Source organism: Lactuca virosa, chromosome 9 (genome assembly GCF_052849685.1).
Source record: "Lactuca virosa cultivar CGN04683 chromosome 9, Lactuca_virosa_CGN04683_v6, whole genome shotgun sequence".
NCBI lineage: Eukaryota > Viridiplantae > Streptophyta > Magnoliopsida > Asterales > Asteraceae > Lactuca > Lactuca virosa.
In genome coordinates this window covers 124595326-124609034 of record NC_136434.1, presented here as the reverse complement: position 1 = coordinate 124609034, position 13709 = coordinate 124595326, and positions in this window count along the sequence as shown.

Sequence of the window (13709 nt, the reverse complement as noted above, 5' to 3'; positions counted from 1 at the left end):
GAAAAAATTATACGAGGACTTTAATCAAACAGTTGGTGTGCAACACAAAAAACTCCACCTCCATGTGAAGTATCAGTGTATGATGATCCCATTTTCATTCCAACACATAATTTTGGTGACCAGTGAAACGAGATCAGAGAGGATAAGAGAGGGGGCGGTTTCCGATGACTTGGTTTTCCGATGAGTTGATTTTGTGGTCTTCTGTTTCAGATATGGTGAAATCAAATCTGGTGGCTGATGAAACAAGATGAGAGAGGAAAGGAGAGGGAGGTAGTTGCCGACAAGGTCGTTTCACGACTGATTCAAGGAGGTGGTTCAGGGTGGCGTTTTAGGAAGAGGAAAGGCGGAGAAAGCTTATTTCTAATGAGAAGACGAGTGGAGATGGAGGGAACCGCTAGATCTGGAGAAAAGGGAGAGGAAACAGTTGGCTGATTCATGCGATGGTCCGACGATTCCGATGACGGACGGTGACTCCGGTAATGGTCCGGTGGTCTAAGTGGGCGGTGCAATTTCAAAAGAGGCTAAGAGATGTCATAGTGGGGTGGGGGCTTTTGTATTAGTCTAATTAAAAAATGTTCTCAAATGTTCTCATTTTAGAAAATGTTCTCATTTGAACATACCTCTCTCTCTCTCTCTCTCTATATATATATATATATATATATATATATATATATATATATATATATATATATATATATATATATATATATATATACAGGGCCGATCCATTGTTTTTAACTACCCGGGGCAAGATTAAAATTTTGTGCCCTTATATATAAAAATTTTACAAAATAAAAAATGCAATAAATTTTATAATCAAACAAACAATACAAACAAAAACCTACAAGAATCACCTAAAATAATGTGTTAGTGCATTTTTTTGAAGCAAAAACATCTTTTATTTTACAATAATCAATATTTTGTAAAAAATCACTTTCGATATTAAAATAGTAATCCATTCAATCTTCTTGAGTCATACTTTGGAAATACGATTTCAAGAGCTTCGATTTTGAGAAGCTTCTTTCCGCAGAAACAACCGTAACCAGCACCATCAACAATATCTTATATGCAACCAACACGTTAGGAAACATATCCATTCTTCTTGCATACTAATCAAAAATATTAAAATCACTTGGTTTATCTTTCTCAACAAAGTCTTTTTTTTTCAAAATCCTTAGAAATATCAACCGAATTATTGGAAGTACTTGTGGAATATTAAAATTATTAACCGGATTATTTTCACTAGCATTTTGACTTCTAACAAAAAAATCTATTCAAAGATCCCTCTTAATTGATTAGCCTCTTCTTGTTCCCTTTTTCATTTTGAGCAAACAAAGATACAACCTAAACAATGTTTTCATTTTTTATTCCACTTTCAAGATGTCAAGAAATCTGAAAAATGAACCAAAGAATAAAAAATAAAAACCCATTTTTAATAACTACTGTCGAATAACAATGAATGAAAGAAACTACTGTCTGATCAGAAAATGAATCAATGAATCAGAAATCAGAAATAAGCGAACCACAATAGACAACATTTTACCTGAAGCAAAGCACAAATAAATGAGAAAGATTGATGGCAGCAGATTCCGAGCTTACCCAAGCTCGAACAAAGGAGAAGACTCTTTTTTTACTATAAATTGAATCACTTAATAACATAATACACATAAATCGAAATCACCCAATAAAAATTGAAATCGGAAGAAGAGAAATACATAAATCACCCAAATCACTTAAAGAGAAATAGTATTTTTTTTCGTTATCCAACTCCAAATATTCAAACTAAATCAACCTCCTGAAACGAATCACTTAATCAGATTCAGATACAATGAAGATTGAAGAGGTGATAATTGATTTCAGCAAGTTTAGAAAGGAATTAGAAGCATACTAAGAAAAAAAAGAACTCAGATGCTGACCTAGATCAGTTGTCCTGTTGAAGAGAAACCAAAAATAATCGAAAAAAATGAACAAATCAAGCAGAAAAAATCAACAGCCACAAACCTTACTCGGTTACTCCTTTCTTTCGTTTTCGGTTTTCTTATTACTTTATGCAAAAAAAAAAAAAAAAATTCTAACAAATCAAGCACAAGCGGTACTATTGAATCTAAATGAACTGAGAATTAAAGGTTGAAAAAATCGAACTTGATCGATTGCTGTCGATTTACATCGATTTACAGCAGATGAGAATACGAGAGAATAAGGATTAAGTAATATAAATCGGACCAAGAGAGCTGAGATAGTTTAGTTTCAGTCGATTTACAGCCCGTATTCCACGATTTTCAAGGTTGGGAAAACCGATTTAACGATTGAAGTTCTCAAGAGCTGTCGATTCTTTGTCGCTCACGCCTTCCGCCTTCCACTCCTGCATCCGGACGCTTTCCTTCTTGGACTGGAACAGCTAACTTTTATGCCCCATTTTTTTGATGTCCTGGGCCTAAGCCCAACTCGCCCATGTATTGGGCCGGGTCTATATATATATATATATATATATATATATATATATATATATATATATGCATTAATAAAAAATAGTTTTTATATCGGTATGTATAGCATTTAATAAAACATAACATATATAAAAAAATAGTTTTTATATCGGTATGTATAGCATTTAATAAAACATAACATATATATATATATATATATATATATATATATATATATATATATATATATATATTTCAAAATTTTATTTTTTTCAAAAAGAAAGAGCCAAATATTATTATTTCTAATGCTCTAAAAGCATGTGTATGATCATGCCTTAGTTGTAACTTTTCAAAATCGAAAAGGATATAAATCACCAATTGATATGTAATAGTTGTAACATTCCAAAAATCAAGGTAAAAATTTTCCATTCTTCAAAAACAATTCAAAACCATAAATGTTTACAAAACATAGTTCCAAGTGTAAAATCACAAACTAGAGTATCCCAACATCAAATCTCATAAAACTGAAGGATATGTATGGTTACGTCTTAGCCTTTCCCCGATCATCTAAAGTACTTGAAGCATAAAACTTAAACTGCAAGCCAAAGTTTAGTGAGTTTCCCTCAAAGTACCACACATAACCAAACAAATATATATACTGGGTCCACAACCTCCCAATTGGATTACCCTTGGCCTATAACCTCCCGGTTGGATTTCCCTAGCCCACAACCTCCCGGTTGGATTGCCACACATATTGCATACTAGGTCCACAACCTCTCAGTTGGATTACCCCTAACCCACAACCTCCCGGTTGGATTGCCTTGGCCCACAACCTTTTGATTGGATTGCCCGGGTTTTTTGTTGACTGGAAACACAAAGCACTACAGTCTCAACCCAACCACACTATGTCGACATGTATAACAGATAAAACACATAACAACAAATAGATAATCATGCAGATCTTAACAGATCAATACAACATAGCAACATTCTAAATCAGAATACACAATCTACTGGGTCGACATTGGTGCCTTCGACCCACAAGTATGGTGAGGAAAACTTACCTCACAGTCTGAGAAAATAGTTGAACAACACACTGCTCCGAATACCAACTCTATAGGTTACCTATACATTAGACAATGAACGAATCTCAGACTACAACCCAAAATATCCCTATGTCAAACTTGGTAAAAAGTCAAAAAGTCAACTCCAAACTGAGTACGCGCTGCCTACTATTTCATCCAAAAACGGGGCCTCAAAGGAGTATGCGCTGCATACTCAGAAGTACGCCCAACGTACTCGGCCAAATTTTAATCTTTCATGTTAAGTGCTTAATGCCTAAAGTCCTTTCGTCCAACACTCAGATCTAGACCCATAACATCATTATAAGTCATAAAGTTTCCACCTTTATGGCTTTCAATGGCTAGACAAGGTCCAAAAGCTAAATCCCTAACTTAATAATCTATTAAGGCATCATGACTCTTGCATGGAAGGGATATAAAGACCCATATCATATTTTTATGGTTCTTAATAGCTCCATAATGGATAAAGTTTCCAACTTTATCCATTAGGATGGTCCAAACAACCAAGATCTCGTCTTTAAGTCTCAAAGGGACCAAAAATGCATCTTTCTCAACTTAATCCATTAAGTCCAAGTCTCCAACCTTCATATCTGAATCAATATGATGTTTAGATGGATAAAGTTTCCAATTTTCAACTTTATCCATAAAAAGGTCACAAACTTTCAAGATCTAAACTTTATGCACTAAAGTGACCAAAAGTGACAAATATGAAACTTAACAAGATTTATGAAACTAATGAGCAAGTTTGAAGTTATTTTACTCACAATGGTCCAGAAATGTTGTAAGCTTGCTGGATCTATGCTTGAATCCTTTTTCCACACACTTTTCAACCACCTTGTTATTCAAGATTCCACCTTCTAATGGAGAAATAAGCTCATAAATGATTCCAATGCTCAAAATAAGTGAGAGGAGGTTAGGGTTTCGAGTTAGAGGATCAAGAGAGTGGAGGATGATGTTAGAAAGGACCCCAAGGGGTGAGAGTCCTTAAATAGGGCTCAAAACCACAAAAATAGGGTTTTCACATAGCAGCGGTACACCCAATATAACACCCTAAAATGCGACTTCTTCAGCCTAGTACGCCCAACGTACTCCTAGTGTACACCCAACGTACTACTAGTCTCTCCACCTTAACTTCAAACATCCATAACTTCTTCACTCTAACTCCGTTTTTGACGATCTTTATATGCACGGAAAAGTATCGACGAGCTCTACAATTCTAGCGCGATACTGATAAATGTCATTTTATGCATCTTTTAGGGTAGTTTTTATTAGCATTTAGCATCATAGTTTATACATTTTCATGTCATTAGTTTAAATAATGTTCAACTCATGTCATTCGTTAGAATTCCTGTACTGCTAGCGTTTTTATGTCTGTTTCAGATAATTCGAACCATGCATGCACGCTAAGCGTACGTGGTTAAGTCCCCCGCTTCCAACCATGCATGTATGCTAAGAGTACCAAATGTATGTCCATCATACGAAGAATCATTTTTGCAAAGATTATCAACTTAAAGGACCAAGCAAGAACATACCTGGAATCGAATGTTACATTAATACCATACATTATCAGAGTTAAGTTTACAAAACCACGGAAACAAATATCTTTGATGCGTGTGTACAGTCCCGCCAGCTCATCTCACGAGCAACTTGCAAAATGTTTAATTCACAAATGTAAGCATAAAGTTTAGTGAGTTGCCTATTATACCATATATTCCATCATACAAACAATGCATGCACACAAGAGTTCGGCTCTAGCACCGACCAAGTAAGTCTCCTATCTACATAAACATACGTAACAAACATACATGAAATAACGGGTCTGCTCCAACCCCAGGTGAATGCTATGGGCCAAATCATAGTCTTACATCTTTTGTAACGACCCAAAAATCAAGGGTAAAAATTTCATTTTTAATATAGCTAAAACATTGATACCATTTATTTAAAACATTTCAAATCATCATTAAGTAAAACATTTATCAGAGTCCATCCCAATATCATTCATTGCGGAAATCATAGGTGTGTGCACTGCGATTAATCCGAGCTCTTCGTTTCCAAATCGATGATACCTGAAAACAAAACTATAAACCGTAAGCACAAAGCTTAGTGATTCCCCCAGAGCATACCCCACACACAATCCACATAACACATACCATATTAGCTACAAAAGCTACATATATCACATAAGCCATGCATACATAAAACCTAGGAACGCCATGGGCTACCGCACATGGTCTTACTTCCAATGTCATGGGCTATCCCACATGGTCTTTACCTAGGACTGCTATGGGCTACCCCACATGGTCTTACATCCAATGTCATGGGCTCTCCCACATGGTCTTTAGCTAGGACTGCCATGGGCTACCCCACATGGTCTTACATCCAATGCCACAGGCTCCCCTGGGGTCTTCCATGCAAGTATCACAAAGACAACTAGCATAACACATATCATATAATCACTAGCATACCACTTAGCATAAAGCTAACAATCATACCACATATCTCTACTACAACTAGTGTAACACATAACATAAAATGGGCCGGCCTTGGTGCCTTAGACCCATTGGTATGGTGAGAAGGCTCACCTCACACTGCAGAAGCTTCTTGCATGAATTCCTTAGCTGCTGCCCCATTAGCTTCCCAAGCTGTCACTACCAATCAATATACCCAATTAGCAATCGGGTCCCATACGATAATCCTTAATCCATGCATGGGATAAAATGACCATTTTACCCCTGCCCCAATATGATCCAAAACTAAGGCCCAAACCCAAAACAAAAGCCCATCATTATAATATCCATAAAACCATCAATGGCCCAATTTTCCAAATTGGGCCCGGATCTTTCTAATGGACCTTATACTAAAGCCCAACACTAGGTAGGCTTTCCAAGCCCACTAGTGGCCCACTAATGGCCCAATTTGCTCAATTGGGCCCAATCCCTCTAATGGGCCTTTCCCTAAGCCCAAACATATCCTTGGCCCAATACATCTGACTCCTGATGCTCCACTAAGGCCCAAATGCCCAAAGTCCACTACATAGCCCAAACCGAGGCCCAAAACACAATAAGCCCATAACTGATGAGTACGCTGGGCGTACTCCTATGTACGCTAAGCGTACATGCCAAATCATGCTTACGCTGGGCGTACCTGCACGTACGCTCAACGTAATCCCATGTTAAGCAATTTTCCCATTAAGTGCTTACTACTCTACTCCAGAAGCTACAAACACAGATCCAAGTCCTTTTCAACGTCTTAAACCATAAAGTTGCTTACTTGACGGCTTTGCATGGCCCACATAAGCTCAAACTCCAAAAATGATAATCTACTTCCAAGGAAATGGTCTTAAATCATGCATGAGCCCATTAAGACTTCCAAGATGGTAACTTTATGCCTTAGGGACTCATTTAACACTGAGAGTGGAAACTCAAAGCCTAAGAATCGGATTTCAACCATAAAGTTCCATCCTTGGGACCAAAATGAACTAAAACTCACAATGGTAGATCTACATGAAAGAGTTGACAAGGTTGATACTTTATACCTCCAAAATCTTGCAAAGTTGATGAAGGTTCTGGATCTAGAAGCTTGGCTCCAACCATTGCTTGATCACCAAGTTTCTTCTTCTTCAAGGTCCAAACATAACAAGTCATAACCCAACTAGATCCACATGAGAAAGCCACCAAGATCCAAACTTTATTCTTTCTGGAGTTAGATCAATATGATTAGGGCTTGGATCCACAAACTTCAAGCCAAGCAATGCTTCCTCAAGGAACTCCTTCTTCCACAATAAGCACCCAAAAACCCACTAAATCACCAAAAATCTCAAGAATCACTCAAATGGAGGCTAAGGGTCGATTTATAGGGTTTAGAGGGATGGAGGCTGAAGATATTAGGGTTAGGTTATGAGATAAGGAGCTTAAATAGGGTCCAAGACCCTAAAATAGGGTTCTGATCTGACTGGAGTACGCCCAGCGTACATATGGGAACCGTCGCGACCATCTTGGCCAGTACGCCCAACGTACTACCTTCTTTGCTAGTACTCCCCGCGTACACTTTGCGTACGCCCCGTGTACTCAGCTAAGCCTGAAAATCACGAAACTTCCGAAGGCCATAACTTCTTCGTTACAAGCCCGATTTCGACGATCCTTATATCCACGGAAAGGTGACGAGAAGATCTACACATCTATCAACTCATATATTCCTTTAGATATTCCTAACAAAAATCCATTTTCCACAAATGCCCGAATTGACACTTTACCGAAATACCCTTAAGCTCCAAAACACAAACCGAACACCCGAATCACTCCTAATACATAACCTGCACCCAAATGGGCCTAGATCTTACCTTCTCTAGAGCTATACTCCTTATGATGACCAAACTTCGGCCCACAGCCTCATACTAGAAGTCAATTCGGAACATAACGTTACAACTCTCCCCTACTTAAATTAGATTTCGTCCTCGAAATCATGCATTAATATCCCCGTCATACCAGACAACCTGAGCAACACCGCCACAAACCCGAGAATACCACAACCTTACCAAGGCAACTGAAACCAACCCTCGCAGGGTTCTAGAACCCAAAGATGAACAAATTCCTTGCAACCTGATCACATCTACTTCTTCCGAACTATGAAGTTCGAGATGATCTGTCTCCCTGACAGACTGCCCACATCGAACTGATTTCACAAGAAACCAGCCTAGGTATAATACTTCCCACTCGTAATACCTTGAGGCTTCCTAAAGAACAAAATCACCGATCAACTGCGTCTACAGAATAACAAGCAATTCCACACATAGACCCCAAATCACTGAAGTCGCTCCTACTCCTCTTGCTGCCACAAGGCTGCTCTCCTGGAGAACACCCGGGGACCTCCCTGGTCCCAACCTACCTGCCAACTGTCCGGAACACCGCACACCTACTCGATTGCTGAGCCAGAAACGCACTCAGCAGTTCCCTGTGACCTCCGAAGAATACCTCGTCTAACCAAAACTGCCCTATCTCCTTCAATCCATTTGATCCATTCGATCGAGATAGGCTGACAACCTGTCGCCATTGAATTCGACGCAAAAGGTGAATACTACCAGAATAGCTGTAGTCTTACATCATACCCTGCCTCCTTTGACCTACCGTTTCCCGTATCTGATATGTCGTGGCTCTATTACGGATAGAGCCACCCGAGACACATCACAATGGCTTAAACTACCATCGAACCAACCCGTTCACCACCCTGGAATTCTGCCCTCGATGCCCTTGGCATATAGATGCCCCACATCCCAAGTCATTGAAACAAAATCCTGCACGAATTCCGATTTGGGTTCCTATCCAAATCCGAATTGTTACACCGCTCCTATCCAAAAATCCTCGAATCGGCATTTGTATAATGTACCATGACTTCCCGTCATCCTTTACTCGACTGATTAATAAATACCCTTAGCTGATTCCCTGAGACTTCTAGTCTCGCACCCGGTCCAACCACCAGGTTCTTATGAGATCCAAAGTCAGGGTTACCCAGCCGTAGCCCTACTGAGACATGCACTAATCATCCACATGATCTTGTATCACAAGTCCAACCCTTAGCTCCGCAGTCTCTACCGGTTCCATCCTAAATTCCCATAACCATCCGGGCTCGCCCCCGGATAACTGATCAGTCAATTCCCTCTGGTCCTGATCCTAACTAACCTGTGGCTCCCCCACAACCCTGCGAACTAGCCTGCCCTAGTCCAAATCACATGAAAGAATCCGTGAACACTACGACACCCCCGCAATCTTACAACACTCTCTACTGCTAGTGAATGCTACGGCTCCCCCGTAGTCTTACAACACTATACCCTAACTGACCATTAGTGAATGCTACGGCTCCCCCGTAGTCTTACATCACTTTCACCCTTGCTTCTGTCCTGGATAACTGGACGGTTCTCCCCCACTTAGATTCAACTAAGTCCGCTCGACACATGAAAATTGAAGGATTCCCAATCCTCATTACGTTCCAATGTTCACCTTGCTGACGATCGGTGCTTACCAAAGCTAGCACACCAAGAATATCCCTGCCCAACCAGCACACTACCTGAAATCTAGCTAACACTTCTTGTATCCCAACTACATCAATGACTTCAAACGCTTAAAAGCGACATCACGCTCAGTTCTCGGAGTCCCACGAACAGATAGTCTAACCAAAACTCAGCCTCAATTCTCTCTTCCCTCGAAAATCCCGATGGCTCTTCCAAACATAAATACTAAGGCTACTGAAAATTAGTCATAACTCCCTCGTTCGAGCCCTTGAACCAACTCCAAATTTGACTGGGGCAGGTGCACTCACTACTCCTCCCTGACCGTCAGACAGTCGACCTCCTTATCGTCCACCTGACACAACATATACCGGCTTGCTCCCTAAGGGAAATCCCTGGAAACGAGACCAAACCTGTTACACCCGTAGCAACCCAAATCACAGAACAAATTCCGACAACGACTCGGATACCAACTTATCACAATTCCCACGCGATACAAATACCCGATATCCACCGGAAATGGCCGAATATAGCATATCCGCAAACATATGGAGGAATCCTGACCACCTCTTCCTGGGTTACCTCGACCACCCTAAGAACATGATGAAGCACTTCATTCCGATCCCAATGAGAATCCAAACCCTTGGAATGAAACTCCGTCGTGCAGTTTCTGCAAGCGTTGCACGAGATCCGACCCTGCTGGCCTCTCAAAGACCGATCCAAAGTCTTAGGTCTCCGCCCGAGACCCTCCAAATAATTCACCTGGCGTGAACCTCTCTCATTGAGGTACTCCTAATCAATCTTCCGCCCTCGGCTCTGAGGTCCAATACATTTAGGGTCTTGCACCCTGGCACACTCACCAGCTCAATCGTTGACGGCTGAACTATAGTAGCTGGAGCAATCTCTGATCTAAACCGGCTACAAACTATTCCCAATACATTTTGCAAAGCAGCTATTCCCACGATAAAGGCATAGCCAATAATTCTCCTTCCCATAAACTTCTCAGATTCTCCAAGACTCTCACCGATTCGAGTATGGATTCTGTGCTTTCAGTAGTACGGGCCCAATACTACCTTCCACACCTATCCATACTTTCCTCAGAAATCCTCCTGAATCCTCTAAGTCACCTATTCCACTGATGCACCAAAAGTCCGCTAATCAGCAGCATGATTCTCACCGAAGCAACTCCTAGGCTCCCCCTAGGTTCCCAACCTACCCAGTCCTCAGCTGCTGGAAGATTCCCAGTAATGTCAACTAGCTACCTTATGAATATAGCCACATGTAGCAGAGATCAGATAATTCTTCAAGTAAAAGACTCAATCCTAGAACGGTTAGACTCAGACGAGAGCTGCGCAATAGGGCCAAATCCATCACTATGAGATTATGTCACACCCCAAAACCGGAACGGCGGAATCGTTCAGGGGTGGAGGACGTCATGTTTAGTATCGCGAGATATGTATATGGTAAGCAAGTAATGAACAACCATTTCATTTCGAAAGAAAGTTTTTACAACGTGTGTGTTCACAAAACATAGAATTCATAAGCAAATAACAAAACAAGACTTGAAGCTACTATGCTCCATCTTCTGTATTACCAGCACGAGCACCTGTCTAATAGTCTCCTGAGAATACAAGTTATTTGAAAGAGTTGATCAGCAATTAAGCTGGTGAGTTCATAAGATTTTAGTGATGTAAGAAAGTTGTAAAATGTTGTTGAAAATGTAGTTAAAAATGTAGTTGTAAAATGTTGTAAGTTGTAAGTTCTGTTTTGAAAAGTTAGCCTGTTCCTCTAGAAAATCCTATATTTCCTACTTTGATGGAAGTTTAAGTAAAATGACACTACAACCCTTTCTATGGGTACTAAGTGGATATGAATTATATAAGACTCAGAGTAAACAAACAATCGATTGTGCGCATCTGCCCCAAGCTCACAACCAAACGAGGAACAAAAATTAAGGCGGATAGCACACATCCCATTGGTTGTTAGATCATCGTCGTATATAACCCTGGTGTATTCACTTGTTACTCATGGAGTTAATTGTAATGGTTCCTTTATATCTAATGAAAATGTTCTTTAAGAAAACCTATATTTCTTATAATAAAATGGTGACCACAGTGACTACTTTTATAATATCTTAGTTTATACTGATATATATAATCTAATATCGGATAGAAAGTTAATTGGGTGAATTTGCCCTAAGCCCACAACCAAACGAGGAACAGGAAGTAAGGCGGAAAGCACGCATCCAACTACCTATTGGGTATTAGTTTTATATATAAACATGATGTATAAACTAAGGTATTATAGAGTTACTCACCTAAGGTCCTTTAAATTGTACTGGTTTAATAAAATGGATTAAACCCTTTACTGGGAAGTTTCTAGTTTTGTATACCGAAAGTACTGATTTTTGGAAAGTATGTTTTGTACTAGAAAAACTGTGCTTTGACTCTGTGTCCTATAACCTAACCCATACCTGGTACCCTTATGATGACTTAATGTATACTGAGCATACATATATATAGAATCGGATAGAAAATAGATTGGGTGAATTCGTTCGAAGCCCACAACCAAACAAGGAACCGGAAGTGAAGTGGAGAGCACACATCCTATTACCTGTCGGACCTTATTGGTACATATATATCCTGTGATGTATACATTAAGGAATCATAAGACTAGCATTATGGTCCTTTCTTTTAAACGTAGCCTTCTACCAAGGCATCTTCTGTTAAACGTAGCCTTCTACCAAGGCATCTACTGATATGTGCTAGACTCGACTGTTCCGTTTGTCGTTTGTAAAAATGTATGTTTTCCCTAGTTTACAACTATCTTAACTCGAAAATAGTTCGAGTTTGACTTTCAAGTGGTACTGTCACTTTATGAAAGGAATGGGAAATGTAAGTACACAGTTGTCATTTATAATGACATGCGGATGTACTGATAACCTAAAAACATGTTTGTTTTATTACGGTCATAATGTGAAGGCTAGAACCCCTACTAAACGCTCTCCCTGTCAAGAGATTAAGGGAACCAAACGCGACCTCTGCAAATTCTTGCAAGCCGTGTAATTCACATTTGTTATATGATCATTTATACCCAATATAACTACCACCTTTTGTTTAAAACAATGAGTTAGTGATCAATTGGTATAATTAGATCCTGTGTGTGTGTTCTCATGCTATAGCAACCTAACTTGTTTGTTTTGTACTGTATATTGTACGTTCTGTTTGTTTCTCATAATTGTGTGTTCTCTCTGTATGATATTGTTTGTTTCTCTTCACTGTGTGTTCTGTATGGACTGACTCTTTGTGTGCTTCATTGTACTAGAAGTAATGAATAGCATTCTCCTAAACTATACCTATTATAGTTTACTAATGTTCTACTTGGACTGTTACTGAAAAGACTCGTTTATTTACTAAGTTATGCTTGTACTTTAAAAACGGAGTTTTGTATAACTATAAAGTAACATAACTTTAAAAGAGTTTTTGAAATGTTTTGACAACTTATAAATGACATAAGTAACATTTTGAAAGATGTTTATAACAAACATTTACACAATTATCATTGTTTTCAACTTGTATTCCCCCCCCTTAAAACATTTAAAACAGTTAAAAGATTCATTACGGGGTATGAACTCACCTGATGTGGGTGATTCAAACGGGTATGCGTGTAAGGATGAGAAGTTCCACGAATGAAGTCCCGAGACACAATAGGTCCTAAATGACATATAATGACACATATTGGCATGAATATAGTGTTTATAAACAACTATATGAAAGGAAACACCTTCCGGGACTAGGAAACAGTTTGACCGAGTGTTGGAATCACATGTGATTCAACAAAGGAGGGTAGAATGACCCTCACATGAGTTTACGGCCATGGGTTTATGGCCCATGGGAGTTTACGGCCGTAAACTGATGGCCACTCATGTATAAGTGCAAGTTTGAAGGCCAGGGAAGCTTTAGGGACTTTTGCTCTACACTAGGATGAGAAAGACCAACCCAAAGGAAGCTTTTGATGAGTTTACGGCCTAAAGGTGTTTACGGCCGTAAACTCATGGTCATTGTGCACTTGAGAGTAGTTTAAGGTCTTATTTCCATCAAGGAAGGGTTCTAGGTCACTAGTTTTGCATCTTATAGGGTTTATGGTCCATACATGCCTCAACATTGAGTTTACGGCCAAGGGAGATCTTGGGCCGTAAAC